The sequence below is a fragment of the Lepidothrix coronata genome, unplaced genomic scaffold, assembly GCF_001604755.1.
Source record: "Lepidothrix coronata isolate B3197 unplaced genomic scaffold, Lepidothrix_coronata-1.0 Scaffold82, whole genome shotgun sequence".
Lineage (NCBI taxonomy): Eukaryota > Metazoa > Chordata > Aves > Passeriformes > Pipridae > Lepidothrix > Lepidothrix coronata.
In genome coordinates this window covers 743,929-763,835 of record NW_016690262.1, presented here as the reverse complement: position 1 = coordinate 763,835, position 19,907 = coordinate 743,929, and positions in this window count along the sequence as shown.

The window sequence follows — 19,907 nt, the reverse complement described above, 5'->3', positions numbered from 1 at the left end:
TCCTTGCCTATAAATTTTTAATAAATACCGTTGCATAAGATTGTATTTTTAAAAGGTGTTATTTTAGATTTTTTATTGTGAGGGACAACAAATACACCTTCTCCTCTCTTCTACCCCAAATTCCATATTTTCCACTTTATTTTATGCTGGTACGTCTTTACAAGAAAGAAGAATAATTTACTCACTTGAAAGCCCATTAGTTAGTACATGAGTTTATTGCTCCTTTAGAGAACTTCATTGCCCTAGGTATGCACAGAAAGCTTCAGTTTTCTATAGCACTTTTAGCAGAAGAAATCTCCACTTACATATTTTGCTTCTAAATTGACAAAGTGGTGTAAAATGTCCCGTAGAAGTCATGAGGAGAAAATGTATCAACTCCAATTTTGAAAGCAGATAAGTGCTTGGATGGAACTTCAGTTCAACATCTTTATAATGAAAAAAAACTTATACTCCCACCTATTTATTTGACAGCAGGCAGTTTTTAACATTTACAGTTACCTTAAGCAACTCACTAATGGAACTTCAAAGCCTTCAGAAAGAAATTAAAGTAGGTTTCTAAGTCACTGGCTATACAACAGATATGAGAAATACAGCAAATTACAGTGAGAGTTTGAATAATATTAGTATTTAGTTAAACATGTACTGCATAAATTAATTATTTCAGAGTTCTAATTAAAAACTATTAAAAATTTAAAAACCTTTATTTTTCTCTGGAAAACTTAACATTTCCATCCTACTATGAATATTCAAGCTTTTATCAGTCCCTACCAAGAGAGGTGAATATTGCAGTGTGGAAATCCACTGTTCACCAGAATAAATAGCCAGCTCTCCCACCGCTGCAAAGCTGAGTTTCAGAAGTCTCATCTACAACAAAAAATCATAAAATATCTCTATTTTCAAAATATTTTCAACATCTAGAAACACAAAATTAACTCAATTACAATATTTATTACAGAAGTTGATGTCATTCTTTTTTTTTAAAGTACTGATATCTACTACCAAATACCATCCTTTACTGAAGACAGACATGAGGCCACACATTAGTCTCCTATTTGCACACGGAAGCAAATGTTGCTGCTACCTGAGTAACAAAACTAATGGATTAGTATGTAAACAGAATACAAGAAAAAGTATTTCCCAAGGAAAAACCAGTCAGAAAGGAGGCCTTCAACTGTGATTCTATTGATTCTATTACATTGAACATTTTTTTATATATATGTTTATACTGATAGTATTTAATTCTTAATTAACTGTACAGATAAAAATAGTTGTCTATATTTTAACTAAGACTTAGTTTTATGTAACTGTGATTTTAACTTTTTTTTTAGTTATGATTTTCTCCCAGAAATTTGTCTCCATGATTCATTATTTCAATAGAAATAATTGCTCAGACAGAACTTACTGCTGGTTTAAATTTTGTTTATCTCATCTGAATTATAGGAAACTGAGACAAAGTATAGAAGGGCAAAAAAATTTTGGCCTGATGATGTTATTTTCTACAGCATAGATAAACAGAATAAGCAGTAATGTAGCAGTTCTGAGTATCAAGAAACTGAAAAAAGATTACTATTTTCTATCCAAAACCTTTTATTTCTGAAAGTCTTTAATGTATAAGCAACAACAACAAAGAAGCATGATAATTTATTTTCACTTATTTTCAAAGAGGGGTTTTTGTTGTTGTTGTTGTTGTTTTTTTCCTTCCGATTAGTGCATAGAGGGCTAAGCATTACTGGTCAGTGAGTTAATATGTCTAGGATTATATGAATTAGAGACTTTTGTTAGTGAAATATTTTTCAGTTTTAAAAACTATTATTGCCCGAATTCCCCAGGTCTCTCTATCATACTCCATCACTCACATAAAAATCATATTGGCAATCATATTGTAAGTTACATTTATATGGAAAATACTTCTAAGTACATACTTTGAACACATTAGCATTTCAAGTGATCAAAGAACAGCAAGAGTTTCAACTTTTAAGCCTGAGAGTGTTAGCAATAACACTCTTTATCATTTAGGAAACTAATATTTTAAAGCGGTTTTAAAATTAAATTATTGCAGTAAATGTAATGCCATATCACTCAGGAAATCAGTCAGAACGTCAACCCTTGTACTACTATAAAATGACTGGCTATCAACCCTTACATCATAAAGACAGCCAGCAATGGTGTGCTTGTCTTAATCCCATTTATATGGCTCTGTTGGACATGACTGACAATGTCCATCTCTATATAAAACACAGTTGTCAGAAAGACACAGAACTGTTTTACTCTTGTATTGGACATGGTCCAGGCCTATGAAAAAAAATAACATTTTGTGTCATACTGACTTCACAATACATTTTTGTCTTGCATAGTGTTGACCTACTTGGATGGGTGACAACTGCATCTACCAATGCCCAGTGGATATTAATGCTTCTACTGCTAAAGTGCAAAGAGTGGTTGAAACTAATTTCTCGTAATATTAAAGACTAAAGCATTGTTTAAAGAAAAGAGAGGAAGAAAATCCCCTTAAATGAAAATTATGCAAAGTATACATTAAACAGCATGGATTCCCCAAACTGCAACTCCTTTCCATGAGAGAGACCTGACATCACAAGGTTAAAAAAAAATAAAAAAATCAAGTCATCGGCTTACAAAACATCTATAAAACATCTCTCAAATGTATGCACAGAAAGTGAGAACTAAAAACAGAGCTAATCGAAATATTTATTTAAATACAATTTGGGGTTTCATTGTCCTCTAGATATACCTATATAAAGTTTTTCAACTCTGTTTAGTCTGCAACATTGTGAGGGAAAAAAAAAGGAAAGAGATTTTAGTTATTTTATGTTAATCAATATTGAGTCAAAACAAACATCTAACTTCATCACAGTCTGTTTCTGAACTCAGTGGCTCATGAAGCCAAGTTCAGAAGTGACTTACACAGACATCAGAACCTCTGTACACTGAGTACACAGTACACACAAAGAACAATAGAAAATGCTGATAGTGGGGCACTATATTTGGCTTTAAGGGTTAGTTTGGGAAGTGAAATATGCTCCAGTGACCAGAAATGCCACTGCAGCCTCGGGGAGTTCTGATTCCTGATCCTGAATGAGTAGTGTATTTATAAACATATAAAAATCCCTGTGAGGATTTAAACTTTGGAGTGATAAAGGACTGCTGTAAAACATGTTGTTGTGTCAAAACATCACTACTTGCTCTTCAGAAAAAACATTTTTACATTCTTTGGAAGTTCTTTAAGAGCCACTCTGAACAGCTCAGTAACTTAGATGTTTGAGAAAACATCTGTTTGCCTCTTCAAGTAATCCAAAGATCTGCAAGCTCCTATAGATGAGACTGTCTTATCATTTGATGGTAACAAAACATATGAGTTACTCAGTACAAGAAGAAAAATGATAAAAACCTAACTAGAACATTAAAGGCAAAATGGTTATAATGATTAATTCTGGAATCTTTTAAAAGATGGTAGCCTAAATATCTTTAATAGTTGATACCAAAAATCCAGTTGCCTGGGAACAGAGTTATCCTAAGTAATCTCAGTATTCCATTTTATGAGAGTTATCATGTTGTTCAAACACAAGCATAAAAACAATGCTCTCCCATAAACACAGAAGAAACACAGACTTAATATTTCCTTTACTATATGCTGCTTTACAAACATTACCCTAAAATTCAAGTCCCCTTCTGAAAACTGGGTTTTTTTCCTGATCTACCATAATATTAATACTGCTCTTAATCCATATATTGTTCATCAACATAAGGCACCTCCACTTACAAAAAGTAACCTATTCTACATCAGGACTTAATATTACAGAACAAGTAAGAGTTCACATCAAATATTTGAACTGGAAAATTGGCTTAAGTTTTGCTTCTCTAGTGCAGAATTATTTTAAAGCTGTGAGTTTATGTGACAAAAAATTAAGACCCCCCCCAAAAAAAGGAAGTAAAACCTGAAAACCTGTATGACAACTTTTTTCTTTTAATATGGAGTGTTTTTCTATTCTTCATACTAACCTTCACTGCCATATATAAAATTTGGACTAGCCGTCATTAAGATTCCAATTTCCAGACTATAAATTAAAAATCTCTTTGAGAGAGATATGGATCCATTGTTTAATTCAAGATTTTATGTCAAGAGATAATTGCATGAGTTCATGCAATTTTCAGGGGTAACCCTAAAGTGTTTGTCCAGTAACATCTATGACAACTGATTCAGCAAAGCTCTACTCTAAGAAAATAATTCCTTCTCAGACTTGGCAGAGAAGGCATAAAAATGGATTACACAGGGAAAGGACACCGGGCTATTTTGCCTATATTAAAATAACCCTTTGCTTGTCACCAGTAATATTTCTTATTTTAAGCACAGTCAGTGCAGCAGGCATTTTTCAAGTCATCCCAGTCCTCATACCTGTAAGACATCATGAGTGGAGGGGTAGGAGGAAGGGCAATCTCTCTGGCTTCCAAGTTAGCCAAGAAATAAAAAAGCCAATGAGTAACTGTCTTTTCTAATTATGAAATGGCCGGATAATTCATCGTGGGAATGCAATGCAACAGAAATACTTTATGGTGTACACTTTCATATTTTATGAGTAATACACATATGAGGAACATTAAGATCAGAAGCATAACAATATTGCCCTCTATACTATTTTTTTTCCATACAGCTGTCATCATCTCCTGGGACACTAGTAGCAGTTAAAAAGGAGTGAGAAGCTGCCTTTAAAACAATTTTTGTGTCTGCACTGAGTTCATCAGTGGCAAAAGCTGGAGAATGTTGAATGTAAAAGCTCACCTACCTGTTAAGGTCTGCAGTTTATGTGAGTAATAAATAGAATCATAGAATCATTAAGGTTGGAAAAGAACTCCAAGTTCATCTAGTCCAACTGCTAACCCAACACTCCTGTGTTCACCACTAAAGCATGTCCCCAGGTGTTAAATCCACCCCGTTTTTTAACACTTCCAGAGATGGTGATTCCACCACTTCCCAGGGCAGCCTGTTCCAGTAAGTGTGGGTTATTCTTTTCTTCCTTGAAAGTATCTGAAATAGTGGTAAGAGGAACAAAAAATCTTAAAAAATGTTTGTATCTTTAAAGCAGTCAAAAGACTTTCACTAGCTGTGAATTAGTAAGGGGGAAATAGTATCTAAATCAACAGTGAGTAGATTTAGTAGTGCTAAATAAACTAGTAGTGGTCAAGTAGTAGCACTGTTAGATGCACATCCAGTGTCACTGGCTTTGCTCTTGTCTATTGTACAAAATCATGAATTAGCTAGCCAGGACCAAGATAATCTAAGATTGAAATATCTAGAGGGCTCTTAAATATCTCACAGGTCTGCAGTATCCCATAAAACAGATTTCTCCATCAGATACTATTTCTGGCATTCAATGTGTCATAAAGCTATTATTTTTAATACATTATTACACCTATCAGGGTACTCCAGATCCCACAACAGATCAATAGGTCATATAAGTGTAAATTACTGTAATCAGATAACAACAATACAATCACACAAAAATATTCTTCAGATTCCCTAACAGTGGACAATTTTTAAGACTGGTTGGGCATTAAAAAAGCTGAGACTGTATAAAAGTATAACTTGCTACAGTTCAGGAAAACTTGGGAGTTACCAGGGGCAATTATTTTGGCAGAAGAAGAAAAGACAATCTGGAGCTGCAAATGGAAAAAAATAGATATTATTCCAATGGAAAAATTTTAAAAGTTACTCAAGACACAGAAAACTTAAGCAGAAAAAATATTACAAAATTAGCAAGCCGTTTATCAATATTTTCCAGTTATTATGTAAATTAATCCATAACACCCTAGTGAAAATATTTTTTCAATGCACAACTTGCCAGAACAAATTAAAATTTCATTAATGCTTTGGGATTTTGCCATGGAAATATTAACTAAACAGCTTTACATTTGTGGCAAAAGCATGAGATATTTAGGCCAATGAGCTATAGAATGACAGGGTAATAAACACTATTTTATCAGTTATTTGTGTTCTACATATTTGTTAAAAGAGACATGGATAAAGAAACGTTATTTTTGAGGAACATTTCCCCGTGTTTTACCTACTCACTGCACAGGTACCTTTCTCTTCCACATCTCTTCTATGCTACCTCTCCGTCTTAACTGCACTGACAAGACTTCCCCAGCTCCACTTTACTTTTTAAGCACCCTCCTAAGTCCTCTTTAAAATGTCAAAATTTCCTTTTCTCTCTTATTTTCTTCTTTTCTGCTTTTGTCATAACTTTTCATCTTTGCAGTGTTTAAAGGGATTCTATCCTATGATATAATGGGATACACGCGTTTTTATGCTTGAACTTCTTGCCCTTGTGTTGCTTCACTTGGTTATGACTGTGACAAGTCCCATAGAAAGGGGGAACAGGTAAGACACACTTTTTTGGTTTTGAATATACTGCTTTAGCCTTTGTGATTTAAAGAGCTAATAATTTTTTTTCTTTTAAGCTCACACAAATGACATCAGATTTTGTTTCAAACAGCTGAATGCGATTCTCAAGCACAACCAACTTATTACCATGAAAACCAGGCATTTACGTGCTACACTTCTGTGTACACTCTATTTATCAATCACACGTCTTCACATGGTTTCAGGTCTCAGATTTGACTTCGACTTTTGGCTGTAGACTTGCAAAATTATTTCATCTATCAACTTTCAACCAGTAAACTGAAATTATGTGAGTTCTCTGGAGTTTCTTCCACCACTTTTAAAACAGAGCTGCAGGATTAATGCTTGTTACGGTTCTAAAGCCAGTTTCCCAAAACTTTTTTGGAATTGCAATTCTGTACTTATTTTCCTTAGCAAGCTATGATTTATTGGCCAATTTCAACCCAGTTTGAGAGAAGAATAGAAATATCTAAAAGATAAAGTTTCTACATGCCCTCTGAAAAATCAGTAGAAGCCTGAGAAACTGATATAGGGAAAATACACACACGTTAAGTGTTTCCAACATGGAAAGGCAAGTGTGACTTCAACACTTAGATGGGTCTTCTAAGTGGCCAACACCAACACATATATTTGCCAACCAGGCAAATTACGTACCCATAATAAGGACACAAGGACAAGCCAAAACTACTGGCTAAAAAAGGAATAGTTGGGCAACTGGAAGTATCATGGAATTTTGGACTTCAAAGGGAATAAAGGAAAAGCTGGAGCAAGGGATTAAGGAAAATAGGTTTTCATTTATGCACTTCACATTCTCTACCACTTAATGCAATGTCTCATGTTGACTATTAAGCCTAATGCTAGTGAGTGGCAACTTCTGCAAACCTCGCATTTTAAAGCTCCAGAGCAGTAATATAAGAGACAGGATATTTCTGACATCAGCAGTGTTCTAAGCCTACAAAAGCTTATAATATGATGATCATTTCGAATACTCACCGGGCTACTGAGGTGTGACCTAAACTATCCTATGATTCTAAGACAATTGTACAGTGAAAGCAAAAATGGTTTTACCACAAATCTCAGGCTTCAGTCAGGGTTCAGATTTTCTACCTACTGAAATTTAAATATGGATCACGTATAGTCAAGTTCAAACTAGAATAGAAGGAGGGAAATAAAAGTCTGAACAAGCTTCTTTCTTTTTAGTTGCATGTAATCCTACCATTCTTTGCAATTTGGAGTGGTCCCCATCTGAGAAAACCAAATAAAATGTAATAAAGCAGATTTCTCTATTGCCCTACATTACAGATAAAGCAACATGAAAGAAAAAATTTATGTCTTTGTCAAAAGCACTACATTCTGTAGTGTATTCTTATATTAGAAGGAAATTCCCCAGTTGTGGATGAAAATGGCAAGATCTCCAAGGATAAACATTATTTTCACTTATAGAAGGTCACAAATTTTGTTTTAAGAAATGTGGTGGTAAAAATATTACTGTTTAAGACTAAGAGATCTAGCTAGGAAGTTACCTTTGCTAAAAGAACTTTCCTTTTGACTAAAAGCTAACAGCCTGTGATTGTAACTCCCCACTTCTGAGCTAAGATAACACTGGGTGTGTTACCTCTGAGACATCTGTTGAACCTGTCCTAAACCATTCACTGAGGCTTTTAAAGTGCTTCGTAAGATATTTCAAAGTTTTCCTTGTTATTAATGTTATTCTAACTTGTTCTGAATTTTAGGCCTTCCTTCTAAATGTGCTAGGTGACTTCCATTCATGTAGAGTCCTATGGACCATGATCATTTTCAAATACTATGAATTCAGATATTTTTTTAAGGTAACTCTACAGCCAGTCTACAACGAATATCATCACATTATCCCAATTTAGATTTAGTTTATTTAAATATTCCAGACCTATATTTTCATTGCCCTAATAGCTAACAGAAATTGCTCTGTGATAATGCTGGTGACCAGATGATCACTAATAATTTAGAAACTAGAAAACAAAATTATTAAGCATTTCAGCCTCATTTATTTCACTCACTCTTCCCTTATTCATGTGGTTAGGCACTGGAACCATACTTCCCTTTAGCTTCCCCCATTTTCAAATGTGATTTCACAGTATTTCCAGAAACTTTAATAGTCCTTATCTTGTCCAAACTTTCTTATGTTATTATTTTATATCCATTCCTAACAATGCCTACTTCCATGTTCCTCTACAATTCTGTTTTGATTTTCAGCTCACTGTAAGGCCCTGGTAAATACATGTTTGGTACCTTGCTCTCCTTTTCAACATAAAAGAGGTCATTACTGTGCATTTAGGTTGCTCCCTTTCCAAAACTGTCATCTGACCCTGGGTTCTTTTACTCCAAGTGAGATGTTTTCTTCAGGGAATTCCTCATATACAGACTAATAGATACTAACTTCAATTAATAATACTGACTTCATAGAGGGTTTTTTTAATCCAAATTTTTAAGGTTCTAAAGGTTTTATTTCTCTAGATATGCTTCATTGGCTCTCACAATCCCTTTCACCCTAACTACTAAGATGTTCGATTGCAACTAGCTCCTCAGAAGTAGGTTTTAAAAGTGCTTCATCCCCAGTTTTACTTCCAAAAGAAGAAATGCTCACTTTCTTCGTGGGAAAGTTACTTAACTCTGTGATGCTGAAGTCCTGCTTGTGTATTCAAAGAGCTTGCTACAGCAACAAAGTGTACCCAAGGAAAAGTCACACCATTGAACACACTGCAAAACTCTTCACATACATTTATCAATCAGTACCTGTTGACTGGTGAAGTCCCTTTTCTAAAAACCAGAGCTGTTCAAATCAAAATCCAAGATGTGATAAGAAAACAAAGACCAAAAGTACTTGAAGTAATAAGATGATTATTTCTCACAACATAAGGTGAGAAACGAAAACAGAAATTACAGCACTGACATAAGACAGCATCTGCACTTTTCTTAGCACAGTCTGTCCCTAAGCAGTTCTTTAGCAATGTGGAACTATAACAGGGTCTGGGTGAACAAAAAAAAAGGGTGATAATTAAGTAATTAAGCAGCATCTTGCTCTTCAGCCTGCAATCTGCTTGATGTATTCAGTGAGACTAACACATTACCTCCTGTGACATACAGGATCTCACTACAACTTCCAGTAGCGTTGACAGTGGAGCACTCAGGTAGCTCCAAATGCAGAAAGTGAAGCAATATTAATCGTAAAGCATGACTGGGACATAACTGCAGAACCAACTACCTGTACCTGATGGAAACAAAGCAACAATAAATAACTTATTTAATTCTTTCCTTGTAATCTCCTTTAGGCAGTTCAAATAAAACCCCTAATTTTCAAATTTTTCCCCACCTACTGTGGAAAAAACTACAAACACTGTTTTCAACACAAGCAGGACACTGACACTCAAATTATGAATTAAGAGTTTACTACTTCGATGACCTCATTCTCAGGTTTTCTGCATGCAATCCACTCCTGAGAGAATGTTCTGGGCCTGACTGTGTAATTTACACCCAGGCAAAGTGTAAATGATAAACCTCTAGCACTGTTTCACACTGAGATAATTACAATCTAACACTGTTTTGCATCCACTGTGAATAGGTGTAAATAACTCAAGAAGATATGATCTTATGGGAAACACAGTGAATAACTTCTTTTTTCCACAACTGTTTAGTTCTTTCAGTATTGAGAGGTTAAACAGACTGCATAACATCATGCTAAAAAAAATCATATTTATCATCAAGATCAACTGTAAAAATGCTAAAGGAAGCTTTTATCTATAGTTATCAATGTCTTTGTATATTTACCTATAGGGATTTTGTTTGTTTCATTAATAATATTCTAAGAAGAATGACGATAGTAACACCTCCCAATCAAACACTGTCACTTTTTTTCAAATTTTTGCCTAGTGATTCATTCATTCTATATCACAAAAAGAAATCATAGAATGGTTTGGGTTGGAAGCAATCTCAAAGATCATCTACTTCCAATCCCCTGCCATGGGCAGGGACACCTTAAAATTCTCTAGCTCATTTCTTCTCTTGGTCAACGTGAAGAAAGTTGTGTTTATTTTTAACAGGGATAGTGAAGTTTTTTTTAGCCCTCTCCATCCTACTGCAGATCTCCCTTTCTTTGAAGAGCTTTGAAGATGCAGCCAGTTGCCCTTCTGGCAGTGAGGTGCCCCTAGGAGGGCTGTACCTCCTGCCTTGTGTTGCTGGTCCTCCCCCCTCACACTTCAACACACAACTGTTCATTACCTCACACCAGCTGAGCAATTAAGGAATTACATGGGTTCATTACATAAGTACAGCACCACTTGAGGGCAGTACCCTCCTAATCCAGACAAGGTCTTTGAATACAACTCCCTGTAAAACAGGAGTTCTGCCCATGCAGAACTGGGCCTAAACAGATGGGTTTGTCTGCTGAAGCATTTTATTTGCATTTTGACCATGTGTCAGGGTTTCACCCCAGCCCCACACAGCCGCTCACTCAGTCACTCCCCCACCAGCAACATCAGCAAGAGTATCAGAAGGACAAAAGGTAGAAAACCTGTGGGTTAAACAGGTTTAAAAGGTAAAGTAGCACACAGAAGCAAAGCAAAACAAGGAATTCTTTCACTACTTCCCATGGGCAGGCAGGTGTTCAGTCATCCCCAGGAGAGAAGGGCCCCATCACACACAACAGTGACTTGGGAAGACAAACGCCATCACTCCAAGTTTCCTTCCCTTCCTCCTTCTTCCTCACATTTTATATATTGAACGTGATGTCATATGGTCAGGAACTATCCTTTTGGTCAATTTAATTCTGTTGGGAAATATGACACAGAATAAGTTTTTTGAGATGTTTGTTCTCAAATTATTGCCCATGAGAGAATATTCTTCCAGTTTGCCGACAAAGCTACAGAAACAAAGAACGCTCCAAAAGTCAGTGAAGTACTTTGATGATGACAACCTCCTGAAGAGACACTGCAAAGAAATTCTGGATTTGTAAAAGCAGCTGGAGGAAGTATGTAATACACTTACTAAAACTAATCTATCCTTAGTACTGATAGCTTTGTGGAAACCTGTTTTAAACCAAAACTAGTTTGATTTATTCCCCCCACTTTATATACTGAGCATGATGTCACCTGATATGAATATACCATATTCTTACAGTTTGCCAGTAAAGCCACAAGAATGAAGAACACTTTGAAAATCAATGAAGTCCTTGATGATGATGACCTCCTTTGGTCAGCTAGGGTCACCTGTCACAGCTCTGTTCCCTCCCGACTTCCTGTGCATCTCCAGTCTCCTCGCCAACATGGTTATACAAAAGACCTTGGCTCTGTGTAAGCCCTGCTCAGCAATAACAAAAACATCTCTCTATTATCAATCTTGTGCTTAGCACAAACCCAAAATGCTGCCCCATACCAGCCACCAGTCAAAACCAGCACAACTGGTTTTTGAGAAGGATACATTTGCAGATCTTAACTTCCAAATAGCTGAGTTACCACCAGAAGGTACCATGATCACTATGCATCTGTGGGAGCTTCAGATTGCCAGGTCTATGCACCCCATTTCTAGCACAGGATCAAGGGTCCTGACATACCATCAGCTCCAGGGTGCAGTCAAGATCCTGCCTTGGGCAACTAAATTAGAAGAATAAAAAAGGAAGGATTACTCCTCTCAGCAAGCAGCAACAGGATAAAAATTAAGTACATCAAATACTAAGAAAACTAATGTGCTATTCAACAACTGGAAACAAAAGATTAATAATCACTGTGGCTCAAACAAGCAGCTTCCACAAAGACAAACCCAACTCAACTGCTTTTCCAAATCCCACCAGCGGCACAGCTGAGCAGGGGTATTTATTTCTGAGTTAATGGAACAGCAGCTGAGGAAAAAGGCAGATTCAGAAGAATGAAGTAAATTCACCAATACAATTTTGCTTTATGGGGGTGGGAACCTGGTCATGACAAATGCAGAGATTAATCTAGTTTGGAAAGGACTTCTGGATGTCCCTTGGTTCAGCCCTCTGCTCAAAGCACCATCACTTCAAGCTGAGTGAGCATTAGGCTGGGATACCAGGGGAATACCAATCACAGGACCACACTGTGACTTTTCTCCAGGCTCTGAGTGAAATTCTGGCACCATCCATCTCTGAGGAAGCAGGTGAAGGAACTGTCCACCCTTTCTTCTCACTTCATGTTGTCCAAGTGTGTGGTAGCAGTTTTAGCTCGCATACTTGAGTAATACTTGTCAAATCTAGTATCCAATGATCTCTAATTAGGACTGGACACACACTGTGTGATCTGCAGTATGACTGGTCCAAGAATCCTTTTATAATGGTATTTCTTGAGCAATTAAAACTGTGTTTTGGGACTGATAACTTCAAAAAGAGTGACTGAAAAGTCTTAGAGAAAGCAGCTTTCTCTGCACATATTTTTCACATTAAACCATTCACTGAAACAGCTGGGGCAAGCAGGGGGAAAGTATAAGCACAGGCAAGGGCAATTTAGCATATTGTTTTACTCACTGTAAACACAGGAGGGGTTTTTTTGAGATATTTACTTAGATGTAATTATTCTAATCTTGTATTGAGAAAGCATGTGGAGGAAGTGTTTTTTCCATCAAATGATCAAGAAAGATAATCCAAAGTGCTCTACATCCAATGTCGCAATTAATTCTCTTAAGCTCTAGCTTTATTCATGTTAAAAGCACTGTGTAATTCTGTGAACTATACCTCATGCTGCTGTAGGTATTATTTTGTATATCACTGCTGAAGCATAATAAAGCACCGGTTCAGTTAAGTGCAATTCTGAGAACGATATTAACACAGTTAATGCTTTCTTTTCATTTAAATAAACTGTATTGACCACAATGCTGTCTTTCAGTAGGCAGTGCACCTACAAAAGTCTGTTGTGATTACTAAGTTATGAAATAAAGAATGATGCAACACGACAGAGCAGCATTTGGAACATGCTTTTATAAACATATGCAGTAAAAGTCAAAACATGCCTAGAGCAAAATTTTGCCACAATGTTTATTAATTAGAAAAGTGAGGTCTGATATGTGATTTGGGTATACATGCCATGTGTCTTTCAATATGTCACAGCAGACAGAACATTTTATAACCAATGCACGCACCCCTGTGTACATAACTAGAGAATGATAAATGTGTTTAATCAAACTGATCAACCTTTACAACACTATTAACATCATGAGATGTGCACGTAAATGGATACATATGCAGATATGTTCCTTCTAGGAGGTCAGTTTATGTTTTCAGATGCTGCACATATAGCTGAACATTAAACTCCTTTTCAAACATTAAATTTCATTTGGAACAAGTGCACCACTCTGTTTTAAATTGTTGACCTTAAATAGCCGATCATTAAAGTGTCAGCCATTTGTCTGAAAATACTAAAATGGATTCTGGATGGCTTCCAGAATCTCAAAGAATTATGTGTCGATGTAAAATGGATTATATATTTTTTTCAATTATGAGTCCAGTCTGCCAGTTTCATTATTTCTCTTCTTACTGTGCACCCAAGACATACATTATGCTTTGGAAACCTAAAGGTCAGCTTTAGGTGGTGCCAATTACACAGATAACTCACAGTGCTGTGTCTGCCCATTTGTTCTGTTATTTCTGCTGGCAATGTTGAAAATGAGTAACACTTACTGCTCTGTCCAGCGTTGAGTTTCTGATTCACTCTGACAGGATACCATTAGCAGTTATTCAGACTTTGGCTGGATACTAAATTTCATTATATTATCTTTTAAGGTAATACTGAATAATGCTGAACAATTTTGTTCAATATTACATGCAACTCAATTTCCTCTGATATGAATGCAAGTCAACAGTGTGCAAGAAGCCTCAACAAGACATGAAGTTCTGTTCTGCAGTAAGGATATTTATACAGGAAAAAAATCCATTTTAAAATAGTAATTAACAGTTGACTGTGTTACTTAATCAACTAAGAGAATCAACACTAATAGAGATATCTATAAAGATTTTCCTTTGTTGATTTTGGGGGGGGGGTGAGGGTTCAAACTCCTTAAGCACTATATCCAATTGAAAACATTCAACAAACAGAAAAAAATTTGGTCATGTAATCAAAGCAAAAACATCTTAACATATACAGAACTTATATGCACTGCAAGTGAAAATAATTGTTACAATATCCTAAATATCCTATTGCATCAAAAAGCAACTGTTTCACAGCGTAACATTACAAAGCAAGAACCTTAATCTCTGCACTGTCAGGAGGCTTTGCAGTTACAGAAGAAAAAGGGTGGAGGGCTTTAAGGAGAAAAAAAGAACAGAATGGTCATTGTAACTTTTGGGATCCTCCTAAGGTTAGCTTGTAACAATAGGAACCGACTGTAAACATACATATTTAAATACAACGAATTTCAAAAGGCCCAACCTGCCTCTGAGTACTGACATATTTTTTAAAGAATTTAAAAGACTGTAGTTTAGAAGTAAGATGCAGGATCAAAAAAAAAAGCAGGAAAGTACTTTAGGCGCTGAGGTGCACAGTATAATAACAAGGCTTGGAAATTTGTGTCAGTTTCAACCCCCTAAAACCCCAAATAATTTTCTTGATAGCTTGTTGATAATTTTGGGGAAAAAAAAATAAAAATAAAAAAAGGATGCTTCTCTGTTACCTGTAGTTGCATTTACTTATCAGTCATCAAAAATATCCCGGGTTCACATAAATTAACATAAATTAGATAGATTTCTGGAGTACTCCTGACTTCCAGATCATGTAAAAGACAATTTTTGAAGAGTAACTAAACCTGTTCATATAAACAACAACTAATAATATCATGCCTATCTAAAGTTGTGAATGTATTGCCTCAAAACAATTATTTTCTTTTAAGCAAGGAACACAAATGTCTCTTAATAAGAATCGGGTTTAATGAAAGAACTGGTACAGCACACAAATCTTTTTAGTCTCTGTCCATGTGCACTGTCTTTGCAACACATTAAATTGGGGGCATTTGTACTAATTTATATGCATGCATAAGTGTTTCCATCCTCCCAAATGTACAGAGACTGTTGATCAGCTGTTAACACCAATAATAAGACTCCAGCAACGCACTATCAGGTTATTAGCTATTAAAGTTTGTAAGAATCAAAAACCCCATGCAACTACCTGACTATTTTTCAGCTCTTTTAATTCTAATAAATCCAAAAAGGCAGGTTTACAGCCAACTACACCTTTAATCTCCCAACTTCTGTCCCAATAGCCAAACACCAACATAGTTCTGACACCCAAATAAGAGTAATTTCCAAGTAGAGTTAACAACAGTCAAGTGTATCTGAAGCTTCACAACAAATGCACTTTCATCAGGATGTTTACTTCACTACAGGTTATCAGGAATGATTTGTGAACAACAGTTGGCAGGAAATTCTGTAAACAAGAGTTAACTTTACAGACTTGTGATTAGGGGAGATGTGTGAACAAGGTGCAGAAAAGCCAGCTAGAGGCCCCAAAGCTTGCAGTCATATGATGAAATTAAGCAATTTTGCAAGGAGTGCTCATTTATACTGACACTTGGCAAGAAAATTCTGGATTGTTGATATGCAGTGAGAGAGCATGTGTTTCATTAGGGTTGTGTGTGTGCACCTGTACTGCCCCACACACGAGTAGGGCTTTTCAGCATATCAGAGGTTTTTTCCATGAATCACAACTCGGCTTGTAAAAAGTACATGAGATGCTAATAACTCAGAAGGAAGTATGCAACCACCACACAAGCTTTTATATTTTAAGTAATAACTGCATTACACAAAGCCACAGCAAAACATTAGTTCACTGACATCAGTTTCTCTGCACTCCTTCAGTCAAATCCAGGCTCACTCTGAACCTGCTATATATTATTATGAAATTGTAAAGGTAAGATGTGGTTTCCACAAAGGTGACAGAAAAACAACGTTATGTAAAACTGTGCCAGACCATCATTGATTTTCATCAGTTTTGCATTGCTGGAAGCAAGGTAGTGAAACAGTGGGGGTATCCAATCAGTAAGGAAAGAAATCTCTGTCATTCTTTGACAGAATAGTTCCCTGGATGTTTGGGGAAGCAAATGGAGTCAAAATAAAACTGTAGGAGGTGAAGGGCAAGAAAAAAATTGAATTAATTGAGATGTGCATTAAAAAACGTGGCTTAGAAATTTTGATGGAAGAGACTATACTGTTGACCCTAGTTCTGAGAAGATAAAGGCAAGCAACACATCAAGAAAACCTTGTTAGAAGTAAACTGGGGTTCCTGGATGAGACTGTGCTGACCTCCAGGATCCAACAAGATTTGGAAGAAAGAGTTTACCTCTTGCCGTAACGAAAGGCAAGCTTGCCTAGGTTTTTAATTCAATAGAATAAGATTTTATCTGAATCCTAATGGAAGTATAATAAAACTGTTCTTCTCCCAGACCATCTTCTTTGGTTAGGAAAAAAGTAATGTAAAAGTTTTCCTTAATTGAGAAAAATATATCTTATTACATAGTATGAAGATTTCTGTCTCAAGACTATTTTAAGAATTGGTTTAATTTCTAGCTTGCTACTTAATCAGGATAATTCTTGAGTATGAAAATACAAAATTAATATAAGACAAGTACCAGTGACATCTGTACCCCCCTTATCCAATCCCCCCTTCAGGAGATCATATTTCCTCAACATTTCTGTAATCAAGTGCATGCATGTGTACTGATCTTTCTTATATTTAAGTCTTTTTCTCCTTAACTATTTATTTGCTACTTCAAAGCCATTTTAGTTGCAGAAAAGGAAGCGAGGGGGGGAGGGGTGTAAGACCTTTCCTGGAGGACCCACAAGCAGTCTACACCATAAGAAAGATTATTTTAGTTACATTGATCAAATTAGAAATAGACATGGATTTCTCCAAAGATAATTTGACATGTTAAGCCTTGTCCAGAAAACAGATATGAGAGACTTCATACATTTCATCATTTCTCTGATCTTTTAATCCATATTCATGCCAACAGTCCCAATATAGAAAAATAGATCAGAGTGCTTAGGTGGGTAAAAAAATATTAAAAAATTGTTTACTTGCTTGTATTAGGATTACTTACTCAAGAAATGAGTTCCATGATTGTAATCATAGCTAGTAATGTTTCCTGTGTGCTTGAGAATTTCTATGATCCAGCCTTGGACAACTGGATGAGCTAGGGATTTCCATAATCTTGTCATAAAAATCTATGCATAAAAGATTAGGAGGTGGCTCATCTTTGATCAGTGAGAAGCTGTAGTCCACCACCCCTGTTCCAGCATCATTCTAGAGAACAAAAAAATCATAATACCATAAGACAGCTTTATCTCCTTCTCTTGTCAGATTGGCATTAAGATGGCTATCTTCATAATGCTGTGGAATAATTTTGGATTAACTTTCTCTTTTCCTTTACAGAATCTTACTTTTCCAACTCATCAGGAGGATGGCACTACAAGCTACAACTCTACCTTTTAAAGTAATATCAGCAACAAGAAGAACAATTTGATATTCCTAAATATTAAGATAGGTTCCCTTTGTTCAGGTTCCCTTGTTCCCTTTCTCCATTTATTCCCAGAAGTTGTTTAGCTTCTTTGTTTAGCAAATGTTTCTAAAAATGTTTTATCAGATGTTTGTGTCTTCCTCCTCCTCCCTGCTCCATGAAAAAAAAAAAAGTATCACTAGATACGTGTTGCTACCCTGAAATCAGGAGATCCATTTGGGTAAGCTCCATTTCTGTGTTCATATATAATTTTTTACCTGTAACTAACAAAATAGTACCAATGTGAAGTTAGCTAGTGGTAGGCACATTTTCTTTTTTCTTCTTGATGCTACCACTCTTCATGAGAAGTTTTGCAGTATTTCTGGATTTTGACATTATAAACTAGTGTCTAAAAGTTTCCTCCTTTAGCAACTATCAAACTGAGTGCTACATGGATCAGTAAATATATAAAAAATATTAAACCTTGAGCACTCATCTTCAAAATTATTTGTAAAATATTTAATTCTTAAAATTTCCTTTCCTCAGATGAAGAAGATTTATAATATAAAAAAATGAATTGTGGACAGCATAAATCTTACTATAAGTATGCTACAGAAGAAGGACATATGATAAAACCTCTCTCTATATTCTGGCCTGTGCTGTTTGTCATCTCCTTAAGTTTCCTCCACATTGGTTCCTGCTGTCAAATGTCCCTGTTTTTCTTCCATGCCATTCTTAATGACCTGCTTATGCATTAGTGATTTTCTGGGATCATTAAAACTGTCAGTCACTCTGGAAACTACAAAGGAAATTAGACAGCAAGAATATGTTTTCAAATAATCTGATCTTGGATGCCATTCTAGGACATGCAAAGAATTGGCTGGCACCAACTCGGAGTTGTTGGCAGTGCTTTGGGAGCATACAGAACATGCATGAGCTATCAAATGACTGGGCAAGGTCAAAGACAGTGCTTACCTCTAAAAAGTGAAATGAAATATCTCTACTGACCAAAATACTGATCAGAAGGTAAAAAGGGGTCTAAAATTCCCCAGAAGATTATTGATTGCTCAAAACGGATCAATCTAAACTACTTAGTGTAGTCCGTTAAGGGCTGTTTTGTCTGTTGAGATCCTCCAATAATTCTAGACACTTGTTTTTAAAAGCAGAGAAGTGCAAATACTTTATTGTATGTAATAGGTTAAAACATGTTAGAGATATGATTGAGAACTAGAGATCTCTCACATTCTGCAGGAACAGTTCAACTTCCCAGCTATCGTACTAGTTCAGGGTAAATCTGTCAGTCTTGCTAGTATTAATAATATGTCACACAAAGTAGAAAAGACTTAAGTCAAAGAGTGAGAATACCACACTACCTTGATGTGAACAGTGGTAAAACAGGATATGAAAGCATTGAAGAAGTTATTACTGCTGAGAAAAGTGTGTCTCAAAAAACCTTACAGGTCTAGAAGAGTACTAAAAAATAAAAAAAATCTAGGTTGTTATATGGTAAAGCATCAACTCCTCCAGCAGGTAGTGTGATTATAGAGTATGGAGAATCATTAAGATTTCCTCTTGCAATACCACATGTATTTCTGCTCTGCTAGGGTCAATCCCTTTAAAATATCACTAACATCAGTATGGGGTGTGGGGGGAAGTAGAAATTTGTTGGCTTTATAAGATTTAGTGACTTTTGATGACATCTCAAATTTGGATTCCCTAGAGTCAGGAAATATCTGCAAGATTTTAGATTATAATGTAAATCATAGCTTGAATATTTTTCTTTGGTCTGTACGCTTTCATAACCTACAGAGTCCAACAGATATGTCTCTATTTGAAACTCAGGTTTGTTTTTTTTTCATAGTTTATTTACAAAGATCCCAAGGAACAAAAGCAGATTTTGTGCAGTAGCCTAGAGGAAGTTAAAAAAAAAATAAAATAAAGCCTGAAGAGATGAGAAAGTCCTGAAGGGCCCCTTAAGCTGATTTCGTAACAGCAAACCAAATTATCGTTAACTTCTACAGTCTAG